We start from the raw sequence: 25,330 nt of genomic DNA, 5'->3' as shown, positions 1-25,330 counted from the left end.
TCAACACACCTGGTCACTTTATATTATTATTATTTTTTTCTTTTGAGACAGGGTTTGGCACTGTTGTCCAGGTTGGAATAGAGCGGTGCAATCTGAACTCACTGCAAACTCCACCTCCCGGGTTCAAGCAATTCTCCTGCCTCAGTCTCCCCAGTAGCTGAGATTACAGACGCCTGCCACCACACACAGCTAATTTTTGCTTTTTTAGTAGAGATGGGGTTTCATCATATTGGCCAGGCTGGTCTTGAACTCCTGACCTCAAGTGATCTGCCCACCTCGGCCTCCCAAAGTGCTGGGATTACAGGAGTGAGCCACCGCTCCTGGCCAATTTTTTAAAGCAACGTTTTCAGCCTATGGCCAGGGTAAGGGGCAGCTGGTACCAAGATCTGGCTTCACTGGCCATGTTATCCAAGAGGCCTCTGCCTGCCTGCAAAGTAGTACTGCACACTGGGATCTCCCTGGACCAAACCCCAGCTTCAGTTTTGGGTACTTCCTCATAAGCCTTGACTACCCCAGAGTGTGAGGGATTTTGTAGCCTGGTCCCAGGCATGCACTCACCAGTCAATGGCATCGCGGCGCTGGCCATGGCCTCCCAAGCCACAAAAGGAACCATATTTCATATAGGCGATGGGAGTCTAAGGACCAACACAACCCACAATTCCTGCCAGTTCCAGGATCCCACGCCGGTGCACACATAATATCCTGGAGGCTGGGGGGTAAACAAAGGTGACAGGCTGCAGGTCAGGGCTTCCCAGACCCCTGGGAAGGGCATGAGCCTGAGAAGAGCCTAGGTGTTACAGCCTGGCTGTCTGGGTTTGAATCCTACTTCCTAGCTGTGTGACCTTGGACAAATTCCTAACCTCTCTGGGCCTTGGTTTCCTCATCTGTGAAATGGGGGATAAGCTGACTTCAACTCATATGAATGAAATGAGATAATGAGTATAAAGCCCCTGGTGCATGAAAAGGCTATTATAATCCGGCTGGGCTCAGTGGCTCACACCTGTAATCCCAAGACTTTGGGAGGCCCAGGTGGGCAGATCACCTGAGGTCAGCAGTTCAAGATCAGCCTGGCCAACATGGTGAAACCCCATCTGTAGTAGAAATACAAAAATTAGCCGAGCCTAGTGGTGCACACTGGTAATCCCAGCTACTAGGGAGGCTGAGGAAGGAGAGTCACTTGAACCTGAGAAGTGAAGATTGCAGTGAGCCAAGATTTTGCCACTGCATTCCAACCTGGACGACAGAGCAAGAGTCTCAAAAAAAGAAAAAGAAAAAAAGGATAACTATTATAATCAAGGTCCTCAAGGTAGCCAAGAAGGGAAAAAAGAGTCGTGCATGAAACGTTTGTCCAGTTCCCTGTGTTGGGCACTGGGCATCACGGATGCGCCTACAGGTGTCTGTCACCAAGGTGGGCTCCTCTGTGGCAGCTCCCGGGCCCTGGCACTGCCTTGTGCTCATGACTTCCCCTCCAGACTCAGGGCCCTTGGTATCTCCTCTTATTTTCACTGCCAGACAGGAAGGCCCCTTGGCCTGAGCCCAGCCATTTTTCTAGATCCTGGCACAGCTTGGACATGTAATGGTGCCCAATGCATGTGACTGGAACCCCTGCATTGGACATGAAGGAAACGAGGCCAGCCGGGAAAGGTAACCCCACATTCCCACAGCCAGCAGGAACCCGAGCAGAGGCTTCAACCCAGCCTTCTGACTTGCAAACCAGTGCTCCTTCCTCCTTATACAGTAAAAACAGGGGAAGGTGGCCTTCCGGGTTGCCAGAGCCGAGTGATACCAGCAATAGAGTGGAAACTCACACACAGGCTTGCCTGCTTCCTGGGTTAGGGTTAGGGTTTATACGGCTCCGGGAGGTTGATGCGTTGTGTTTGATCATCCCCCCCCCTTTTTTTTGAGACAGAGTCTCATTCCTGTTGCCCAGGCTGGAGCACAGTGGTGTAATCTTGCTCACAGCAACTTCTGCCTCCCAGGTTCAAGCAATTGTCCCGCCTCAGCCTCCCGAGTAGCTGGGATCACAGGCGTGCGCCACCACACCCAGCTGAGTTTTGTATTTTTAGTAGAAACGGGGTTTCACCATCTAGGCCAGGCTGGTCTTGAACTCCTGACCTCATATGATCCACCTGGTTTGGCCTCCCAAAGTGCTGGGATTATAGGCGTGAGCCACTGTGCTCATCCTGATCATCTTGTCTCTTTTTTTTTTAGAGACAGGGTCTCACTCTGTCACCCACACTGGAGTGCAGTGGCACAACCATAGCTCACTGCAGCCTCCAAATCCTGGGCTCAAGCGATCCTCCTGCCTCAGCCTCCAGACATATGGGCATGCACCACCATGCCCAGCTAATTTTTAAATTTTTAGTAGATCTGGGGTCTCACTATGTTGCCCAGGCTGTTCACAAACTCCTGGCCTCAAGTGACTCTCCTGCCTTGGCCTCCGAAGGCGCTGGGATTCCAGGCATGAGCCACCATGCCCAGTCTCATTTCTGTTTTATCTAGAACATGTTTTCATCACACTGACTTTTTTGAGAAGTCCAGGCCAGATTTAAATTCCATTTTGTCTTTTTATCGGTGGAAAAGTAGCATATATATGTTGCAGGACAAAGATGAATCAAATAGGAAGAAAATGTAAAACACATTTGGGGCCAGGCACAGTGGCTCATGCCTGTAATCCCAACACTTTGGGAGGCCAAGGTGGGCAGATCACCTGAAGTCAGGAGTTCCAGACCAGCCTGACCAACATGGAGAAACCATGTTTCTTTTTCTTTTTTTTTTTTTAATTGATCATTCTTGGGTGTTTCTCGCAGAGGTGGATTTGGCAGGGTCATAGGACAATAGTGGAGGGAAGGTCAGCAGATAAACAAGTGAACAAAGGTCTCTGGTTTTCCTAGGCAGAGGACCCTGTGGCCTTCCGCAATGTTTGTGTCTTTGGGTACTTGAGATTAGGGAGTGGTGATGACTCTTAACGAGCATGCTGCCTTCAAGCATCTGTTTAACAAAGCACATCTTGCACCACCCTTAATCCATTTAACCCTGAGTGGACACAGCACATGTTTCAGAGAGCACAGGGTTGGGGTAAGGTCACAGATCAACAGGATCCCAAGGCAGAAGAATTTTTCTTACTACAGAACAAAATGAAAAGTCTCCCATGTCTACTTCCTTCTACACAGACACGGCAACCATCCGATTTCTCAATCTTTCCCCCACCTTTCCCCCCTTTCTATTCCACAAAACCGCCACTGTCATCATGGCCCGTTCTCAATGAGCTGTTGGGCACATCTCCCAGCTGGGGTGGCGGCCGGGCAGAGGGGCTCCTCACTTCCCAGTAGGGGCGGCCGGGCAGAGGCGCCCCTCACCTCCCGGACAGGGCGGCTGGCCGGGCGGGGGGCTGACCCCCCCACCTCCCTCCCGGACGGGGTGGCTGGCCTGGCGGGGGCTGACCCCCACCTCCCTCCCGGACGGGGCGGCTGGCCGGATGGGGTGGCTGACCCCCCCCACCTCCCTTCCGGACGGGGCGGCTGGCTGGGCGGGGGGGCTGACCCCCCCAACTCCCTCCCGAACGGGGTGGCTGGCCGGGCAGAGGGGCTCCTCACTTTCCAGTAGGGGCGGCCGGGCAGAGGCGCCCCTCACCTCCCAAACGGGGCACCTGGCCGGGCGGGGGTCTGACCCCCCCACCTCCCTCCCAGGTGGGGCGGCTGGCCGGGTGGGGGGGCTGACCCCCCCCACCTCCCTCCCGGACGGGGCGGCTGGCCTGGCGGGGGCTGACCCCCACCTACCTCCCGGACGGGGTGGCTGCCGGGCGGAGACGCTCTTCACTTCCCAGACAGGGTGGCTGCCAGGCGGAGGGGCTCCTCACTTCTCAGACGGGGCAGTCGCCAGGCAGAGGGTCTCCTCACTTCTCAGACGCTCCTCACCTCCCAGACGGGGTTGCGGCCGGGCAGAGGCACTCCCCACATCTCAGACGATGGGCAGCCTGGCAGAGACGCTCCTCACCTCCCAGATGGGATGGCGGCCGGGAAGAGGCGCTCCTTACTTCCTAGATGGGATGGTGGCCGGGCAGAGACGCTCCTCACTTTCCAGACTGGGCAGCCAGGCAGAGGGGCTTCTCACATCCCAGATGATGGGCGGCCAGGCAGAGACGCTCCTCACTTCCCAGACGGGGTGGCGGCCGGGCAGAGGCTGCAATCTCGGCACTTTGGGAGGCCAAGGCAGGCGGTTGGGAGGTGGAGGTTGTAGCGAGCCGAGTTCACGGCACTGCACTCCAGCCTGGGCACCATTGAGCACTGAGTGAACGAGACTCCGTCTGCAATCCCAGCACCTCGGGAGGCCGAGGCTGGCGGATCACTAGCAGTCAGCAGCTGGAGACCAGCCCAGCCAACATGGCGAAACCCCGTCTCCACCAAAAAACACAGACGGCGCGTGCCTGCAATCCCAGGCACTTGGCAGGCTGAGGCAGGAGAATGAGGCAGGGAGGTTGCAGTGAGCCAAGATGGTGGCAGTACAGTCCAGCCTCGGCTCGGCATCAGAGGGAGACTGTGGAAAGTGGGAGAGGGAGGGAGAGGGGGAGGGAGAGGACAAAAAATTAAAATTTAGCCAGACATGGTTGTGTGTGCCAGTAGTCCAAGCTGCTGGGGAGACTGAGGCAGCAGGATCACTTGAGCCCAGGAACTTAAGGTCTATTTAAGTAAAGGGTACAGTGAGCTATGATTATACCACTGCACTCCAGCCTGGGGAATAGAGCAAGACCCTGTCTCTAAAAAAAGGTAACAAAATAACATGAATGGATTCCATTTTAAGAGAATGAAGCATCATCGTGTAAGAGTATGAAATTGGAAGCAAAGAGCATGAAGCCAAAAAAAAAAAAAAAAACCATCTGAAGTCAGGGTGCCTGGGGTCGGAGGTGGGGGAGGAGTGAAGAGGTGCAGATGTAAAAAACTGAAGCTACTGTGACCAGTGGATTCGGGAGTTGAAGGAGTCAAGAGTGACACATTCTCCTGACTGGAGGATAAACAAATATGACTGTTTTCAAGAAATAGCTGGAATATTCTTTGTGTTCAGAAGTACAAGAACAGCACATATGGAGGGCGGACTGATACTGAAGTTGAAGAGAAGCCTTCTGACGTGCACTAACTAGATTCTAGACTCAGCTTCTGTCACAAGGAGCCCCAAACAGTGACTCAGCAAAATAGCTTATTTCTCATGTGACAGTTCAGAGGTGATTGGTCCAGGGTTAGGGTTAGACAACAACCGTTATGCAAAATCATCTAGGGACCCAGGGCTGCGCTGTCATGTTGCTCTTGCATCCCCGAGGTTGTCATCTGTGTGGTTAAAGCGGCTCACCAGCCCCAAGTCCTCGTTCAAGCCCATGCAAAAGGAAGCGGAAATACAGGGCCTGGAAATTACACTGATCCCATTGGCCAGAACTTAGTCTCACCTTCTTACCACCCTATATGTGAGACTAAAATGCCTCTAGCTGGATAGTTACATGTTCATTTAAACTTGGGTCATTTTGTTTCTAAATGAAGGGAAGGGGCACAAGTATTAGTCTGTCACAGAAGAGAAAGAACAGAGAGAAAGGTTTTGAAGGGAATGACTTATAAATAGTTACCCGAAGTCTGGTCGTGGCTGACATCAGAGCCAGCATGTTGACCACTTCCATACTGCGTGCTTTAGCTGCCTTATCTCACTTAATCTCAGAATAACCCTATTGTCATTCCCAACTTGTAGATGGGAAAACAGACCCAAAGAGAAGTGATTTACCTTCCACACAACGGGGAAGTAAGGGGGCTAGGTGCACGTCAAGGCAGCCTGTGCCTGGCTCTTATACCTGGTGCTGCTTACATTTCCAGAGGGGGCAGCCTAGAGGAGAGGGCTAGGGACTGGACTCAATGTGCGAGTGCTTGGTGGAAGGGAAGCCAGAGGATCGAGTGGCCAGAGGTTAAGAACCAGGGAGGAGCAGTGATGAAAAGGCTGGAGAGCTTATGCATTTCAGGGCTGGGCTGCCAAGTACCTCACTTGGCCAGTTCAGCATTCTTAGGCAGGAGGCACAGCCATTGTGTTGTCCAATGCCAGGGTATATACCTTTTTCAGTTTCCAATCTACCAATGGTGACCTTTGAACAGCATTGTCAAACCCTTTTCTGCCCAGGGCTAGATAGTATATATTTTAAGCTTTGTGGGCCACACGTGGATTGTCACTCCTTTTCTTAACTTTTTTTTTTTTTTTTTTGAGACAGGATCTCCGCTCTGTCGCCCAGGCTGTTAACTACCGTTAACATTTTAATGCCTCTCTTTCTGGTGTGTGTATATTTATTACTAGACTGGAATCAACCTATATATATGTCATCTGTTGCTGTTTCCTGTCCCTTTACATAAAGTGAGCTGCTTTCTGAAATTTTATTTATTTTTTAATTTATTGATTTTATAATTTATTTATTTTATAGACAGAGTCTTGCCCTGTCACCCAGGTTGGAGTTCAGTGGTGCAATCTCAGCTCACTGCAATCTCAGCCTCCCGAGTAGCTGGGACTACAGACACTCGCCACCACACCCGGCTAATTTTCATATTTTTAGTACAGATGGGTTTTCACCATGTTGGCCAGACTGGTCTTGAACTCCTGGCCTCAAGTGATCTGCCCGCCTCAGCGTCCCAAAGTGCTGGGATTACAGGCATGAGCCACCATGCCCGGCCTCCCCTCCCTTTAAATAACATGAGCTGCTTTCCTAAATTTTAGCTAATCCCCTGGGTTGGGAGGTGGGAGGGCATAGGGGCCAAAAGGACAAGGCTCAAGTCAAGATGCCTGGGTTCACATTCCAGCCCTTCCCTTAGAAGCTGCCACCCTTGGGACAATCTCGCTTCTCTAAGCCTCAGCAGCTTCATCTGTGAAAGAATCATCTCTCTTTGTTGGAGTTGCTGTGCATTCCGTGAAAGGGCCGTATATGCCAAGTGACCCTCATGCCAAAGGAGCCAAAAAAAAAAAGGAAGCAGACAAATCCAGTTTGTCAGTTTTGGGTGATTTATTAAGGAACTTACACACAAAAGCATGGTCTTGGGCTGCGCCATGACAGATCTCCACACCACAGCCCCAAGACCTACCGCTTATGTCTTGGAGCAAAAGCATAGTGCTCTGGAAGGAATGTATAGGTGGCTACAGTGCTCACAGCCTGTCATTTCTGCAACAACAGGGTGGTTTTGGAGGAAATTTACAATTAACAGACGTTCCTACATAAACAGTCATACATCCACCAGGCATGGTGGCACACACCTATAGTCCCAGCAACTCAGAAGACTGAGGTGGGAGGATCACCTGAGCCTGGAAGGTCGAGGCTTCAGTGAGCTGTCATCACACCACTGCATTCCAACCTGGGTGACAGACAGACTGTCTCAAGACACAAAAGCACGAGAAGAGAAGCAGTTTGAATAAAGTACTGTCTCTAATGAAAAGTACTTTAGGCTGGGCATGGTGGCTCATGCCTGTAATCCCAGCACTTTGGGAGGCTGAGGCAGGTGGATCACAAAGTCAGGAGTTCGAGACCAGCCTGGCCAACATGGTGGAACCCCATCTCTACTAAAAATACAAGAATTAGCCAGGCATAGTGGTGCATGCCTGTAGTCCAAGCTACTTGGGAGGCTAAGACAGGAGAATTGCTTGAACCCAAGAGGTGGAGGTTGCAGTGAGCCACAATTGTGCCATTGCACTCCAGCCTGGGTGACAGAGTGAGACTCCATCTCAAAAGAAAAAAAAAAGTACTTAAAAAAAATTTTTTTTAATTAAAAAAACCAGATGTAGGCAGGTGGATCATGAGGTCAGGAGATCAAGACCATCCTGGCCAACATGGTGAAACCCCGTCTCTACTAAAAATACAAAAATAAGCCAGGTGTGGTGGCACACACCTGTAATCCCAGCTACTCGGGAGGCTGAGTTGGGAGAATCCCTTGAACTCAGGAGGCAGAGGTTGTAGTGAGCCGAGATTGCGCCATTGCACTCCAGCCTGAGCAACAGTGAGACTCCATCTCAAAAACAAACAAACAAAAAAAGCAAGCCAGGCACGGCTCACACCAGTAATCCCAGCACTTTGGGAGGCCAAGTCGGGAGGATTGCCTGAGCCCAGGAGTTTGAGACCAGCATGGACAACATGGTGACACTCGTCTTTATAAAAATTTTTTTAAAAATAAAAGGTAATACATCAAGACTGTGTACAGTGGCTCATGCCTGTAATCTCAGCACTTTGGGAGGCCAAGGCGGGAGTTACTTGGGATCAGGAATTTGAGACCACCCTGGGCAACATAACAAGACCCCAACTCTACAAAAAAAATTTTAATGAGCAGGGGGCATTTGTTGAGCTGGCGTATTGTCCCAGCTACTTGGAGGCTGACAGTTCAAGTGCCAGGGTCCGAGCCAGAAGATGTGGGGTGTAACCTATGGTGAACGGGTTGTGGTCTGTATCACACCAGAGTTCATAGCCTAAGTAAAGGGGAGAGGAGGCAGCGACTGTGCTGCCGGGGTGGGAACCAGACTTCCCTTTCAGTCTCTTCCACTGACCTGACACTTCCCTTGTAGGGCCTCAGGATCCTCATCTTTCTAATGAAGAGGATCATTTCCAAAGGATGGCAAACTTCAGTACCTTCTAATCAGTTATCTAAATTTTTTTGTTTTTTTTGAGACGGAGTCTTGCTCTGTCACCCAGGCTGGAGTGCAGTGGCGTGATCTTGGCTCACTGCAGCCTCTGCCTCAGATTCAAGCGATTCTCCTGCCTCAGCCTCCTAAGTAGCTGGGATTACAGACATCCACCACCATGCCTGGCTATCAGTTATCTAATTTTATTTTACTTAAAATTATTGAGGTGAAATAACATAAAGTAACCATTTTATTTATTTCTATTTATTTATTTATTTGAGATGGGGTTTTGCTCTTGTTGCCCAGGCTGGAGTGCAGTGGCACAATCTCAGCTTACTGCAACCTCTGCCTCCTGGGATCAAGTGATTCTCCTGCCTCAGCCTCCTGGGTAGCTGGGATTATAGGCACACACCACCATGCCTGGCTAATTTTTGTATTTTATTAGTAGAGATGAGGTTTCGCCATGTTGACCTGGCTGGTCTTGAACTCCTGACCTCAGGTGATCTGCCCACTTTGGCCTCCCAAAGTATTTATTTTATTTTGAGACAGGGTCTTGCTCTGTCATCCTGGCTGGAGTGCAATGATAACTCACTGCAGCCTTGAACGAACTCGTGGGTTCTCAGCCTCCATCTCAGCCTCCAGATAACTGGGGCTATGGCTAATGTTTTTGTTTGTTTGTTTGTTTGTTTTGAGACAGAGTCTCACTCTGTTACCCAGGCTCAAGTGCAATGGCGAGATCTTGGCTCACTGCAACCTCCACTTCCCGGGTTCCAGTGATTCCCCTGCCTCAGCCTCTCGAGTAGCTGGGACTACAGGCGCTCATTACCACAACTGGCTAATTTTTTTTTTTTTTTTAATACAGAGATGAGGTTTCACCATATTGGGCAAGCTGGTCTCAAACTCCTGATCTCGGGTGATCCACCTGCCTCAGTCTCCCAAAGTGCCATGCCCAGCTAATTTTTAAATTGAGACCAGGTCTCCCTGTGTTAACCATGCTGATCTTGAACTTCCAGGATCAAGTGATCCTTCTGCCTGGGCCTCCCAAAGTGCTGGAATTCCAGGCATAAGCCATCATGGCTGGCCTGATTTTTTAAAAGAAACAGAAATTGGGATTTTATTGTGAAATCTCCTGATCTTAGTATATTGGATTTCATTATTTTTACATCAGGCAGATAATGTGTCAATGTCGAAACAAGGTTTGAGGGAGGTGCAACTCACGCATGAGCATGAAAACACAGTCATCATGTTTATGAACTACAAAAAGATGTGGCTTTAATTATTTGAAAGACATCTTGGCCAGGCCCGGTGGCTCACTCCTGTAATCCCAGCACTTTGGGAGGCCGAGGCAGGTGGATCACCTGAGGTCAGGAGATCGAGACCATACTGGTCAACATGGTGAAACCCTGTCTCTACGGGCCGGGTGCGGTGGCTCAAGCCTGTAATCCCAGCACTTTGGAAGGCCGAGGTGGGTGGATCACAGGGTAAGAAGATTGAGACCATCCTGGCTAACATGGTGAAACCCCATCTCTACTAAAAATACAAAAAATTAGCCGGGTGTGGTGGCAAGCACCTGTAGTCCCAGCTACTCAGGAGGCTGAGGCAGGAGAATGGCGTGAACCTGGGAGGTGGAGGTTGCAGTGAGCCGAGATCATGCCACTGAGCTCCAGCCTGGGTGAAAGAGCGAGACTCCGTCTCCAAAAAAAAAAAAAAAAAAAAAGAAAGAAAGAAAAAAGAAACCCTGTCTCTACTAAAAATACAAAAATTACCTGGGCATGGTGGTGGGAGCCTGTGGTCCCAGTTACTCAGGAGGCTGAGGCAGAAGAATCACTTGAACCCAGGAGGCGGAGATTGCAGTGAGCCGAGATCACGCCACTGCACTCCAGCCTGGTGACAGAGTGAGACTCTGGCTCAAAAAAAAAAAAAAACATTTTACTGGTCAATACTATATAAGAGAAGCAGGCCAGGCACGGTGGCTCAAGCCTGTAATCCCAGCACTTTGGGAGGCCGAGGCAGGCGGATCACAAGGTCAGGAGATCGAGACCATCCTGGCTAACACGGTGAAACCCCATCTGTACTAAAAATACAAAAAAAAAAAAATTAGCCGGGCATGGTGGCGGGCACCTGTAGTCCCAGCTACTTGGGAGGCTGAGGCAGGAGAATTGCTTGAACCCAGGAGACGGAGGTTGCAGTGAGCCAAGATCACGCCACTGCACTCCAGCCTGGGCAACAGAGCAAGACTCCATCTCAAAAAAAAAAAAAAATAATAATAATACAACAAAACATTTGCTGGCCAGGTGATGAAAGGTGAATTCTGCTTTCATCACAGTTACTAAGTGTCAAGCATTCAACCACAATTTATTGAGATTTCCATGCAGAACTTTGTGGAAAGCAAAGCACTGGGGAGGGATTCCATGAACATCATTCATTTAAACACCCATTTGTTATTTTATTTTATTTATTTATTTTATTTTTTTTTTTTGAGACGGAGTCTTGCTCTTGTCACCCAGGCTGGTGTGTAGTGGCGCGATCTCAGCTCACTGCAACCTCCGTCTCCTGGGTTCAAGTGATTCTGCCGCCTCCTCCTCCTGAGTAGCTGGGATTACAGGTGCCCACCCCAACACCTGGCTAATTTTGGTACTTTTAGTAGAGATGGCATTTTGCCATGCTGGCCAGGCTGGTCTTGAACTCCTGACCTCAGTTGATCCGCCCGCCTTGGCCTCCCAAAGTGCTGGGATTACAGGCGTGAGCCACCACACCTGGCTATTTTATTTTTTTTTTAATTGAGACAAAGTCTCACTTTGTCACCCAAGCTGGAGTGCAGTGGCACAATCTTGGCTCACTGCAACCTCTGCCTCCTGGGTTCAAGCAATTCTTCTGCCTCAGCCTCCCAAGTAGCTGGATTACAGGCATGCACCACCACGCCTGGCTAATTTTTGTATTTTTAGTAGAGATGAGGGTTCACCATGTTGGCCAGGCTGGTCTCGAACTTCTGACCTCAAGTGATTTTTCTGCCTCAGCCTCTGAAAGTACTGGGATTATAGGCATGAGCCACTGCACCTGGCCTATGTTTATTTATTTTTGAGACAGAGTCTTGCTCTGTTGCCCACGCTGGAGTGCAGTGGCGTGATCTTGGCTCACTGCAACCTCCGTCTCCTGGGTCCAAGCAATTCTCCTGCCTCAGCCTCCTGAGTAGCTGGGATTACAGGCACCCGCCACCATGCCCGGCTAATTTTTGTATTTTTAGTAGAGACAGAGTTTCACTATGTTGGCCAGGCTGGTCTTGAACTCCTGACTTCAGGTGATCTGCCCACCTTGGCCTCCCAGAGTGCTGGGATTACAGGCATGAGCCACCACGCCCAGCCCCCATTTATTTTTTAGACTTTTATTATATTTTTTGAGACGGGGTCTCACTGTGTCTCCCAGGCTGGTGTGCAGTGGTACGAGCACAGCTCACCGAAGCCTCCCAGCTCAAGCAATCCTCTCACCTCAGCCTCCCGGGTAGCTGGAACGTGCCACCACACCTGGCTAATTTTTCTATTTTTTGGTAGAGATTGGGGTCTTGCTTTGTTGCCCAGGCTGGTCTTGAATTCCTGGGCTCAAGTGATCCTCCCACATTGGCCTCCCAAAGTGCTAGGATTACAGATATGAGGCACCATGCCCAGACTTAAACACCCATTTATTGTGCACTTTCTCTGTACCAGGCCCTGATCTGAGCCCCATGCACAGATGTGAACAAGACCTTACTCTCCAGGGACCGGGGGAAAGTAGTGCTACTTCTGTGCTCTGGAGAACCAAGTTCTCCAATCAGAAAAGATGAGAATGGAGGCCAGGAGCAGTGGTGACTAACGCCTGTACTCACACTTTGGGAGGCCGAGGCAGGAGGATCACCTGAGGTTAGGAGTTCGAGAGCAGCCTGGCCAACATGGTGAAAACCTATCTCTACTAAAAATACAAAAATTAGCCAGGTGTGGTGCCGTGTGCCTGTAATCCCAGCTACTTGGGAGGCTGAGGCAGAATTGCTTGAACCTGGGAGGTAGAGGTTGCAGTGAGCTGAGATCCCGCCACTGCACTCCAGCCTGGGGGACAGAGAGAGACTGTCTCAAAAAAAAAAAGTTTTTTAAATTTAAAAAGGCAGCCGGGCGCAGTGGCTCACGCCTGTAATCCCAGCACTTTGGGAGGCCGAGGCGGGCAGATCATGAGGTCAGGAGATCGAGAACCTCCTGGCTAACACAGTGAAACCCCATCTCTACTAAAAATACAAAAAATTAGCTGGGCGCAGTGGCGGGCGCCTGTAGTCCCAGCTACTCAGGAGGCTGAGGCAGGAGAATGGTGCGAACCCGGGAGGTGGAGCTTGTAGTGAGCTGAGACTGCGCCACTGCACTCCAGCCTGGGTGACAGAGCGAGACTCCGTCTCAGAAAAAAAAAAAAAAAAAAAGCCAGTCACAGTGGCTCACGCCTGTAATCCCAGCACTTTGGAAGGCCAAGGTGGGTGGATCACAAAGTCAGTAGTTCAAGAGCAGCCTGGCCAAGATGGTGAAACCCTGTCTCTACCAAAAATACAAAAATTAGCTGGGCGCAGGGGCAGGCGCCTGTAATCTCAGCTACTTGGGAGGCTGAGGCAGGAGAATCATTTGAACCCAGGAGGTGGAGGTTGCAATGAGCTGAGATTGTGCCACTGCACTCCAGCCTCGGCGACAAGAGTGAGATTCTGTCAAAAAAAAAAAAAATGGAATTGCTAGGACAGTCAAAAACAAATGGAATTGCTAGGACGGTCTAGACAGTTTTCACAAAGCAAGACTTTGGTCCCCTCTTCAGGACTCAGCATGGCCTCAGATCCAGCCACCAGGCCCCGAATACCTTCAAGTTTGAGTGTAGAAGGGCATATTTCGCCTTCTTTTTGTGCTCCCCCTGACACCCTGACGTTCTTGACTCATCTGTCTTCATCTTCCGAGCCAACTTTGCTTACCCACAAAGGGAGGGCACTATTCCCTCACAAAACACAGCCCAAGGCTCACTCTTTCCTCTTTTCCTATAGAAGAGCCACAGGGCATGACAGTTGCCTCTGCTCCTTTAACCTACCCACTCTTTCCTCACAGCCCTCCTCAGCCTTCACAGTCCATAATGCAGTCTTGAATTCTGGGCTTCATATTCTCGACACACTCTGCAAACAGAATCCCCTAGGAAGCTATATTTATTTCCTTTTTTTTTTTTTTTTTTGAGACGGAGTCTCACTCTGTTACCCATCCTGGAGTGCAATGGCACGATCTCAGCTCACTGCAACCTCTGCCTCCCGGGTTCAAGCGATTCTCCTGCTTTGCCCTCCCGAGTAGCTGGGACTACAGGTGCCCACCACCACACCTGGCTAATTTTTGTATTTTTGGTAGAGACAGGGTTTCACTATGTTGACCAGGCTGGTCTCAAACTCCTGACCTCATGATCCTCACACCTCAGCCTCTCAAAGTGCTGGGATTACAGGCATGAGCCACCATGCCCGGCCTATTTACTTATTTTTATTTTTATTTTGAGACAGGTTCTCACTTTGTTGCCCAGGCTGCAGTGCAATGGCATAAACATGGGTTATAGCAGCCTTGATCTCCTAGGCTCAAGCAAGCCCCCTGCCTCAGTCCCCCAAGCAGCTGGAACTACAGATATGTGCCACCATGTCCGGCTAATTTTTTTTTTTTTTTTTTTTTGAGGTGGAGTCTCGCTCTGTTGCACAGGCTGTAGTACAGTGGTGTGATCTTGGCTCACTGCAACTTCTGCCTCCCAGAGGCAGAGGATTACTCACACCTGTAATCCCAGTTTAGGGAGGCTGAAGCGGGCAGACAGCTTGAGGCCAGGAGTTTGACACCATCCTGGCCAACATGGTGAAAGCCTGTCTCTGCTAAATAAAAAAATTAGCCAGGCATGGTGGCACATACCTGTGGTCCCAGCTACTCAGGAGGCTGAGGCACAAGAATCGCTCGAACCCAGGAGGCGGAGTTTTCAGTGAGCTGAGATCTCACCGCTGCACTCCAGCCTGGGCGACAAGAGACTTCGTCTCAAAAAAAAAAAAAAAAAAAAAAGATAATAAAGATGAGCAGAAATAAATGCAGCAGAGAATAAAAAATAGAGGAAGTAAGTAAAACCAAAATAATTTGGTTCTTTGAAAAATCCATAAAATTGATGAACCTTTAGATGGACTGACCAAGAAAAAAGCAGAGGAGACTCAAACTGCAAAACAGGAGCAAAAGAGGAGACATCACTACCAACATTAGATAAGTAAAAGAATTATCAGGGAATACTATGAATAGTTGTATGCCAACAAATTAGATGAAAGGAACAAATTCCTAGGGGAATTTAAACACCAACCTTAAGAAGAAATATAAAATCTAGGCCAGGCATGGTGGCTCACGTCTGTAATCCCAGCACTTTGAGGGGCTGAGTCAAGCAGATCAGCTGAGATCAGGAGTTTGAGACCAGCCTGACCAACATGGTGAAACCTCATGTCTACTAAAGATACAAAAAATTAGCCAGGCAAGTGGCGCACGCCTGTAATCCCAGCTGAGGCAGGAGAATCACTTAAACTGGGGAGGTGGAGGTTGCAGTAAGCCGAGATTGTGCCATTGCACTCTAGCCTGGGTGACAGGGCGAGACTCTGTCTCAAAAATAAATAAATAAATACAAAAATTAGCCGGGTATGATGGCATGCGCCTATAATCCCAGCTACTCTGGAGGCTGAGGCAGGAGAGTCACTTGAACCCAGGAGGCTGAGGCTGCAGTGAGCTGAGATGGCACCATTGCACTCCAGCCTGGGCAACAAGAGGGAAATTCCAACTCAAAAAGAAAAAGAAAAAAAGAAATATAAAACCTAAATTGATCTATTATAAGTAAAGACTTTTTTTTTTTTTGAGATGGAGTCTTGCTGTGTCACCCAGGCTGGAGTGCAGTGGCGCAATCTCAGCTCATGGCAACCTCCCCCTCCCGGGTTCAAGCGATTCTCATGCCTCAGCCTCCCAACTAGCTGGGATTACAGCTGCATGCCACCAGGCTCAGCTCATTTTTTTGTATTTTAGTAGAGATGGGGTTTCACCATGTTGGCCAGGCTGGTCTTGAACTCCTGACCTCAGGTGATCTGCCTGCCTTGGCCTCCCAATGTGCTGGGATTACAGGTGTGAACCACCACACCCGGACTATTCTTTTGCGTATGGATATCCAGTTGTCCCACTGCTATTATCGAAAAGGTTGTTCTTTCCCCCATTAAGTGGTCTTGGAACCCTTGTCAAAAATTAATCTTCCATGTAGAAGGTTTATTTCTGGGCTCTCTAATCTATTCCACTTGTGTCTGGAATTGGTGGGTTCTTGGTCTGACTGACTTCAAGTATGAAGCCGCGGACCCTCGCGGTGAGTGTTACAGCTCTTAAGGTGGCGCGTCTGGAATTTGTTCCTTCTGACGTTCGGATGTGTTTGGAGTTTCTTCTTTCTGGTGGGTTCGTGGTCTCACTGGTTCAGGAGTGAAGCTGCAGACCTTCGCGGTGAGTGTTACAGCTCTTAAGGTGGCGCGTCTGGAGTTCTTCATTCCTCCCGGTGGGCTCATGGTCTCGCTGGCTTCAGAAGTGAAGTTGCATACCTTTGCGGTGTTACAGCTCATAAAAGCAGCGTGGAGCCAAAGAGCGAGCAGTAGCAACATTTATCGCAAAGAGCCAAAGAACAAAGCTTCCACAGCGTGTAACAGGACCCGAGCGACTTGCCACTGTGGGCACGGGCAGCCTGCTTTTATTCTCTTATCTGGCCCCACCCACATCCTGCTGATTGGTAGGGCTGAGTGGTCTGTTTTGACAGGGTGCTGATTGGTGCGTTTACAATCCCTGAGCTAGACACAAAGGTTCTCCACCTCCCCACCAGATTAGCTAGATACAGAGTGTCAGCACAAAGGTTCTCCAAGGCCCCACCAGATAGCTAGATACAGAGTGTCCACTGGTGCATTCACAAACCCTGAGCTAGACACAGGGTGCTGATTGGTGTGTTTACAAACCTTGAGCTAGATACAGAGTGCCCACTGGTGTATTTACAATCCCTGAGCTAGACATAAAGGTTCTCCAAGTCCCCACCAGACTCAGGAGCCCAGCTGGCTTCACCCAGTGGATCCCGCACCGGGGCTGCAGGTGGAGCTGCCTGCCAGTCCCGCGCTGTCTGCCCGCACTCTCAGCCCTTGGGTGGTCGATGGGACTGGGCGCCGAGGAGCGGGGGACGGTGCTCCTGGGGAGGCTCCGGCCTCACAGGAGCCCATGGAGGGGGTGGGAGGCTCAGGCATGGTGGGCTGCAGGTCCGGAGCCCTGCCCGGCAGGAAGGCAGCTAAGACCCCGTGAGAAATCGAGAGCAGCGCCGGTGGGCTGGCACTGCTGGGGGACCCAGTACACCGTCCGCAGCCGCTGGCCCGGGTACTAAGCCCCTCATTGCCCGGGGCCGGCAGGGCCGGCTGGTGGCTCCTAGTGCAGGGCCCGCCAAGCCCACGCCCACTCGGACCTCCAGCTGGCCCGCAAGCGCCGCACGCAGCCCCGCTTCCCACTCGTGCCTCTCCATCCACACCTCCCCGCAAGCTAAGGCAGCTGGCTCCGGCCTTGGCCAGCCCAGAAAGGGGCTCCCACAGAGCAGTGGTGGGCTGAAGGGCTCCTCAAATGCCGCCAAAGTGGGAGCCCAGGCAGAGGAGGCGCCAAGAGCGAACGAGGGCTGTGAGGACTGCCAGCACGCTGTCACCTCTCACACTGGTCTAACATATGTGTCTATTTTTTTCTCTCTTTCTTTATTTTTGAGATGGAGTCTCACTCTGTTGCCCAGGCTGGAGGGCACTGGCATGATCTCGGTTCACTGCAACCTCTGCCTCCTAGGCTTGAGTGATCCTCCCACCTCAGCCTCCTCCTCAGTAGCTGGGACTATAGGCGCAGGCTACCACGCCTAGCTAATTGTTGTATTTTTTGTAAAGACTGGGTTTTGCCATGTTGCCCAGGTTGATTTTGAACTCCTGGGCTCAAGCAATCCACTCACCTCAGTCTCCCAAATTGTTGAGATTACAGGCGGCCTTATATGTTTGTCTTTATGCCAGTACCACACTCTTTTCATTGTGGTAGGTTAGTATTTAAGTTTTGAAATCAGGAAATGAGAGACCTGGTTTCTTCTTTTTCTGCAGACCTTTTTTTCCGTCTTTTTTTGTGTTATTTAGGATGCCTTGTGATTCCACATAAATTTTAGGATGAGTTTTTGTATATCTGTAAAATATTAAAAATACCATTTGGATTTTGATACAAATTGCATTGAATCTGTAGATTGCTCTGGGTAGTACCGTCATCTTAACAATATTAAATCTTACATTCAGGCTGGGCGCAGTGGCTCATGCCTGTAATCTCAGCACTTTGGGAGGCTGAGGCGGGCAGATCACTTGAGGTCAGGAGTTTGAGACCAGCCCTGTCAACATGGTAAAATCCTGTCTCTACTAAAAATGCAAAAAAAAAAAAATTAGCTGGGCGTGGTGGCACGTGCCTGTAGTTCCCGCCACTCAGGAGGCTGAGGCAGAAGAATCACTTGAACCCAGGAGGCAGAGGTTGCAGTGAGCCAAGATTGCATCACAGCACTCCAGCCTGGGTGACAGAGCAAGACTCTGTCTCAAAAAACAAACAAACAATAAATTTTACATTCTATAAACGTAGGATATCTTTTTATTTATGTCTCTTTAATTTTTTGTAGTTTTCAGTTACAAATATTTTGCCTCATTGGTTACATTTCTTCCTATTTGATTCCTTTTCATGGCTTTTTTTTCTTGAGATGGAATTTCACTCTTTTTGCCCAGGCTGGATTGCAGTGGTGTGATCTCGGCTCACTGCAACCTCTGCCTTCTGGGTTCAAGTGATTCTCCTGCCTCAGCCTCCCAAGTAGCTGAGATTACAGGCACCCGCCTCCACGCCCAGCTAATTTTTTGTTTTTGTTTTTGTTTTTTGAGACGTAGTTTTGCTCTTATTGCCCAGGCTGGAGTGCAATGGTGTGACCTCGGCTCACCGCAACCTCTGCCTCCCGGGTTCAAGCCATTCTCCTGCCTCAGCTTTCTGAGTAGCTGGGATTACAGGCATGCGCCACCACGGCCAGCTAATTTTATTTGTATTTTTAGTAGAGACAGAGTTTCTCTGTGTTGGTCAGGCTGGTCTCGAACATCCGACCTCAGGTGATCTGCCCGCCTTGGCCTCCCAAAGTGCTGGGATTATAGGCGTGAGCCACCGCACCCGGCCAGTTTTTTGTATTTTTAGTAGAGACTGGATTTTACCATGTTGGCCAGGCTGGTCTTGAACTCCTGACCTCAGGTGATCCACCCACCTCAGCCTCCCAAAGTGCTGGGATTACAGGTATGAGCCATTGCACCCGGCCGCATGGTATTTTAAATAGAGTTGTTTTCTTAATTTCTCTTTGGGGTTATTCATCGTTAGTGTAAAGAAATGCAACTGATTTTTGTGTGTTGACTTTGTATGCTGCAACTTTGTTGAATTCATTTATTGGCTCTAATAGTTGTGTATGTATGTAAGCTTTAGGGTTTTCCACGTATAAAATCATTTCATCTGCAAGTACAGATAATTTTACTTTTTCCTTTCCAATTCAGGTACCTTTTACTTATTTTTCTTGCTTAATTTCTCTGGCTAGAAATTCCAATACTCTGTTAAATAGAAGTGGCCAAAGTGGTGGTTCTTGTTTTGTTCCTGATCTTATGGGGAAAATTTTCAGTCTTTCATCATTGAATATGATGTTAACTCTGTTTTTCATGTATGGCCTTTACCATGTTGAGGAAAATTCTTCTAGTTCAAGTTTTATTTTATTTTTTCCAGACAGAGCCTGGTTCTCTCACCCAGGCTGGAGTGCAGTGGCCTGATAATGGCTCCCTGCAACCTCCACCTCCTGGGTTCAAGCCGTCCTCCCACCTCAGCCTCCCAAGTAGCTGGGACTACAGGCATGCACCACCATACCCAGCTTAATTTTTGTTTTTGGTAGAGACATGGTTTTGCCATGTTGCCAAGGCTGGTCTTGAACTCCTGAGCTCCAGCGATCCACCTGCCTCGGCCTCCCAAAGTACTAGGGTTACAGGCGTGAGCCACCGTGCCCGGCTGAGTGTTTTTTTTTTAAATCTTGAAAGAGTATTGGATTTTGCCGAATACTTTTTCTGCATCAACTGAGACAATTATAAGATTTTTCCCTTTATTCTATCAATGTGGTATATGACATTGATTAATTTTCATATGTTAAAACATCTTTGCATTCCAGGAATAAATCCAACTTGTTCATGGATAAAATACTTTTTTTTTTTTCCTGAGACAGTCTTGCTCTGTCGTCCAGGCGGGAGTGCAGTGGCGCAACCTTGGCTCATTGCAACCCCCACCCCCTGGGTTCAAGCAGTTCTCCTGCCTCAGTCTTCTGAGTAGCTGGGATTTACAGGCATGCGCCACCACGCCCGGCTACTTTTTGTATTCTTAATAGAGATGGGGTTTCACCATGTTGGCCAGGCTGGTCTCAAACTCTTGACCTCATGATCCGCCCACCCTGGCATCCCAAAGTGCTGGGATTACAGGCATGAGCCACCACGCCCGGCCCCATAAAATCCTTTTAATATGCTGCTGAAATTGGTCCTCTATTTTATATATATATATATATATATATATATATATATATATATTTTTTTTTTTTTTTTTTTTTTTTTTTTTGAGATGGAGTCTCACTCTGTTACCAGGCTGGTGTGCAGTGGCACAATCTCAACTCACTGCAACTTCCACCTTTTGGGTTCAGGCGATTCTCCTCCCTCAGCCTCCTGAGTAGCTGAGACTACAGGCACGCACCACCACACCCAGCTAATTTTTGTACTTTTAGTAGAGATGGGGTTTCACCATGTTTGCCAGAATGGTCTCGATCTCTTGACCTTGTGATCTGCCTGCCTCAGCCTCCCAAAGTGGCTGGGATTACAGGCGAGAGCCACAGTGCCTGGCCATATATATATATACATATATATATGTATATATATATATGTATATATATACATATATATATGTATATATATATATGTATATATATATATATTTTTTTTTTTTTTTTGAAACAGAGTCTCACTTGTTAACCCAGGCTGGAGTGCAGTGGCGCAATCTTGGCTCACTGCAACCTCCACCTCCCAGATTCAAGCAATTTTGTATTTTCAGTAGAGATGGAGTTTCACCGTGTTGCCCAGGCTGGTGTCAAACTCCTGACCTCAAGTGATCCACCCGCCTCAGCCTCCCAAAGTGCTGGGGTTACATGCGTGAGCCAGTGCGGATATGTTTTGGTCCCCAGCAGGATATGTTTTGGTCCAATTTATGGAGGAGGAGGAAGGAGGAGAGTGAGGAGGAGGCGGAGAAGGAGAGAGGTCTCAAGGAGGCCTCCCATCAAGTTCTGTTCCCAAGGCAATGCTTCCCTGCTGATGCTCAGCAAGCAGTGAAAGAATGCAGCACGCCCAGCCATAAACACTAATGAAATCATATTCTTCGCTCTGACATGGATGTAGCTGGAGGTCATTATCCTAAGCAAATTAACCCAGGAACAGAAAACCAAGGACTGCGTGTTCTCACTTATAAATGAGATCTAAACATTGAGTACACATTGCCTGGGTGCGGTGGCTCACACCTGTAATCCCAGCACTTTGGGAGGCTGAGGCAGGTGGATCATCTGAGGTCAGGAGTTCAAGATCAGCCTGGCCAATATGGCGAAACCCTGTCTCTACAAAAATACAAAAATTAGCCAGGCATGATGGCAGGCGCCTTTAATCCCAGCTACTCGAGGGGCTGAAGCAGGAGAATCGTTTGAACCCGGGAGGTGGAGGTTGCAGCGAGCCAAGGTTGCATGATTGCACTTCAGCCTACGCGACAGAGCGCAACTCCATCTCAAAACAAAACAAAAAAAAACATTGAGTACACACATGGATGTAAAGATGGGAACAATAGATACTGGGACCTCCTAGAGTGGGGAGGGACAGTGGAGAGTAAGAGTTGAAAAACTGTTGGGTATTATGCTTACTTCCTGGATGACAGGATCATTCATAGCCCAAGCCTCAGCATCATGCAGTATACCCAGGTGACGAACCCACACACGCCTCCCTGAACCTAAAATAAAAGCTGGGAGACCAGGCTCGGTGGCTCACGTCTGTAATCCCAGCACTTTGGGAGGCCGAGGTGGGAGGATGGCTTGAGCCAAGGAGTTCGAGACCAGCCTTGGCAACATAGAGAGACCCCACCTTTACAAAAAATTAGCAGGGTGTGGTGGAACGTGCTATAGCACCAGCTACTCAGGAGGCTGAGGTGGGAGGATTGCTTGAGCCTGCGGGGCTGAGACTGCAGTGACCTGTGATCGAGCTACTGCACTCCAGCCTGGGCAACAAAGCAACACCCCATCTCAAAAAATAATAATAATATGGCCGGGCACGGTGAGTGCCTCACGCCTGTAATCTCAGCACTTTGGGAGGCCGAGGCAGGCGAATCACCTGAGGTCAGGAGTTCAAGACCAGCCTGGCCATCACGGTGAAACCCCGTCTCTACTAAAAATACAAAAATTAGCCAGGCATGGCAGAAGGCACCTGTAATCTTAGCTACTTGGGAGGCTGAGGCAGGAAAATCACTTGAACCTGGGAGGCAGAGGTTGCAGTGAGCCAAGACTGCACCACTGCACTCCAGCTTGAGCGACAGAGCAAGACTCCATCTCAAGAAAATAATAAGATAAAGGTTGAAATTATTTAAAAAAAAAAATGTGGCATGCCCTGCGAAACGCAGAGCAGCACAGTACGACCCTCTTCTGGGTCACAGGTGAGATTTCCTCATGCACCTGTCAGACCTCAGGTTTCTCTCATCACATTTCCCAAGCTCCCCCGCCGCCTTTTTTTTTTTTTTTTTTTTTTTTTGAGACTGAGTCTGGCTCTGTCACCCAGGCTGGAGTGCAGTGGCGTGATCTTGGCTCACTGCAGCCTCCGTCTCCCAGGTTCAAATGGTTCTCCTGCCTCAGCCTCCCTAGTAGCTTGGATTACAGGCATGCATCACCACAACCAGCTAATTTTTTTTTTCTTTGAGATGGAGTTTTGCTCTTGTTGCCCCATTGGCGCAATCTCGGCTCACCACAACCTCCGCCTCCCAGGTTCAAGCGATTCTCCTACCTCAGCCCCCCGAGTAGCTGGGATTACAGGCATGCGCCACCATGCCCGGCTAATTTTGTATTTTTAGTAGAGATGGGGTTTCTCCATGTTGGTCAGGCTGGTCCCTAACTCCCAACCTCAGGTGATCCGCCCGCCTTGGCCTCCCAAAGTGCTGGGATTACAGGCGTGAGCCACCGCTCCTGGCTCTAATTTTTGTATTTTTAGTAGAGACGATGTTTCGCCATATTGGCCAGGCTGGTCTTGAACTCCTGACCTCAGGTGATTCTCCCACCTCTGCCTCCCAAAGTGCTGGGATTACAGGCATGAGCTACTTTGCTTGGCCTCCCTGAGCCTTTTAAAATAGAATCAAAGGTTCTATTTCTCCAACCCTCCTTTGTCCACAAGATGAGAGTTCTTGGGAATAACCACTCCCAAGCTTTTAGGTTATTCTCACCATTGCCCTCAACTTCCTTGTAACCCCAACCTCTCCTAGAATTGCCTACATATGAGATAGAAGGTCTCAGACAAATAGATGGAAGTGTTTATTTTATTTTATTTTTATTTTTATTTTTTTGAGATGGAGTCTCACTTTGTCGCCAGGCTGGAGTCCAGTGGCGCGATCTCGGCTCACTGCAACCTCCACCTCCCAGGTTCAAGCGATTCTCCTGCCTCAGCCTTCCAAGTAGCTGGGACTACAGGCACATGCCACCACGCCCAGCTAATTTTTAGTAGAGACTGGTTTTCACCGTGTTGGCCAGGATGGTCTCCATCTCTTGACCTCATGGTCTGCCCGTCTCAGCCTCCCAGAGTGCTGGGATTACAGGCATGAGCCACGGTGCCTGGCCAGGAAGGGTCTATTAATAATTAATAGTCCATCTGGCTGGGAGCAGTAGCTCACGCCTGTAATCCCAGCACTTTGGGAGGCTGAGGCGGGTGAATCACCTGAGGTCGGGAGTTTAAGACTAGCCTAACATGGAGAAACCCCGTCTCTACTAAAAATACAAAATTAGCCGGGCATTGTGGCACATGCTTGTTGAAATCCCAGCTACTCGGGAGGCTGAGGCAGAAGAATCACTTGAACCCGGGAGGCGGAGGTTGTGGTGAGCCAAGATCACGCCATTGCACTCCAGCCTGGGCAACAAGAGCGAAACTCCATCTCAAAAAACAAAATAAATAAATAGAATAAAATAAAACACATTAAACTGGCTGGGCGCAGTGGCTCACTCCTGTAATCCCAGCACTTTGGGAGGCCGAAGTGAGTGGATCACCTGAGGCCAGGAGTTCAAGACCAGCCTGGCCAACATGGTGAAACCCTGTCTCTACTAAAAATACAAAAATTAGCCAGGCGTGATGGTGGGCACCTGTAATCCCAGCTACTCGGGAGGCTGAAGCAGGAGAACCACTTGAAGCCAGGAGGCAGAGGTTGTGGTGAGCTGAGATAGAGCCACTGCACTCCAGCCTGGGCGACAGAGCAAGACTCTGTCTCAAAAAAAAAAAAAAAAAAAGGAGGCCGGGTGCGGTGGCTCACACCTGTAATCCCAGGACTTTGGGAGGCCGAGGTGGGTGGATCACAAGTCAAGAGATCGAGACCATCCTGGCTAACACGGTGAAACCCCATCCCTACTAAAAATACAAAAAATTAGCCAGGCATGGTGGCAGGTGCCTGTAGTCCAAGGTACTCAGGAGACTGAGGCAGGAGAATGGCGTGAACCTGGGAGGTAGAGCTTGCAGTGAGCCGAGATCATGCCACTGCACTCCAGCCTGGGGGACAGAGCGAGACTCCATCTCAATAATAACAATAATAATAATAATAATAATAATAATAATAAAGGAGAGGATAAAATCTGTAAGTAGTAGGCAGCCGCCAGGTTAATGAAAACAGATTTTTTTTTCATTTTTTTTAATTCTAATTTTCACTTAAAAAGTAGAATGTTGGCCAGGCTCAGTGGCTCACGCCTGTAATCCCAGCACTTTGGGAGGCCAAGGCAGGCGGATCACCTGAGGTCAGGAGTTGGAGACCAGCCTGGCCAACACAGCAAAACCCCTCTCTACTAAAAATAATAAAAATTAGCCAGGCGTGGTGGCACATGGCTGTAATCCCAGCTACTCAGGAGGCTGAGGCAGGATAATTGCTTTAACCTGGGAGGTGAAGGTTGCAGTGAGCCGAGATCGCGGTGAAGGTTGCAGTGAGCCGAGATCGCGCCACTGCACTGCAGCCTGGGTGACAGAGTGAGAATCTGTCTTAAAAAAACAAAAGCTCCCATACTGTGGATTCGCCCCAGGCAGGTTACCCTGCTAGGATCCACCTGCCGTGGTGGAAACTGGACAAACCTGTCCTTTTGACTCCCTGGAATAGAGCCTCTGGCATTGCCAGCCCATCCCTGGGGACCTCATGGCCAGTTCAAGCCATCAGAGTCGCTTGGCTGAGCCCAAAGAATCCTTGGCAGAACATGGTGTGCCCACTCCTGGGGCAGATGGCTGCCTCCCTCTGCATTCTCTGGGGAAAACCCATGGGCTCTGCATTTGGAAAAACCTGGAATCCAGTCCTGGCTTCCC

General features: G+C 49.5%; 1 non-coding gene across 1 annotated transcript; it reads right to left on the bottom strand.

Moving 5' to 3' along the window:
- Positions 1–9,781: 9,781 nt before the first annotated feature.
- On the bottom strand, positions 9,782–9,885 carry LOC129394341 (small nucleolar RNA U13). Its single transcript, XR_008621544.1, has one exon. It is a non-coding gene; the product is annotated as a small nucleolar RNA U13 (small nucleolar RNA).
- Positions 9,886–25,330: the final 15,445 nt, after the last annotated feature.

Source organism: Pan paniscus, chromosome 18 (assembly GCF_029289425.2).
Source record: "Pan paniscus chromosome 18, NHGRI_mPanPan1-v2.0_pri, whole genome shotgun sequence".
NCBI classification, from domain to species: Eukaryota; Metazoa; Chordata; class Mammalia; order Primates; family Hominidae; genus Pan; species Pan paniscus.
The sequence above is the reverse complement of the archived record's forward strand: the minus strand, read 5'-3'. Positions and strand labels throughout refer to the sequence as shown.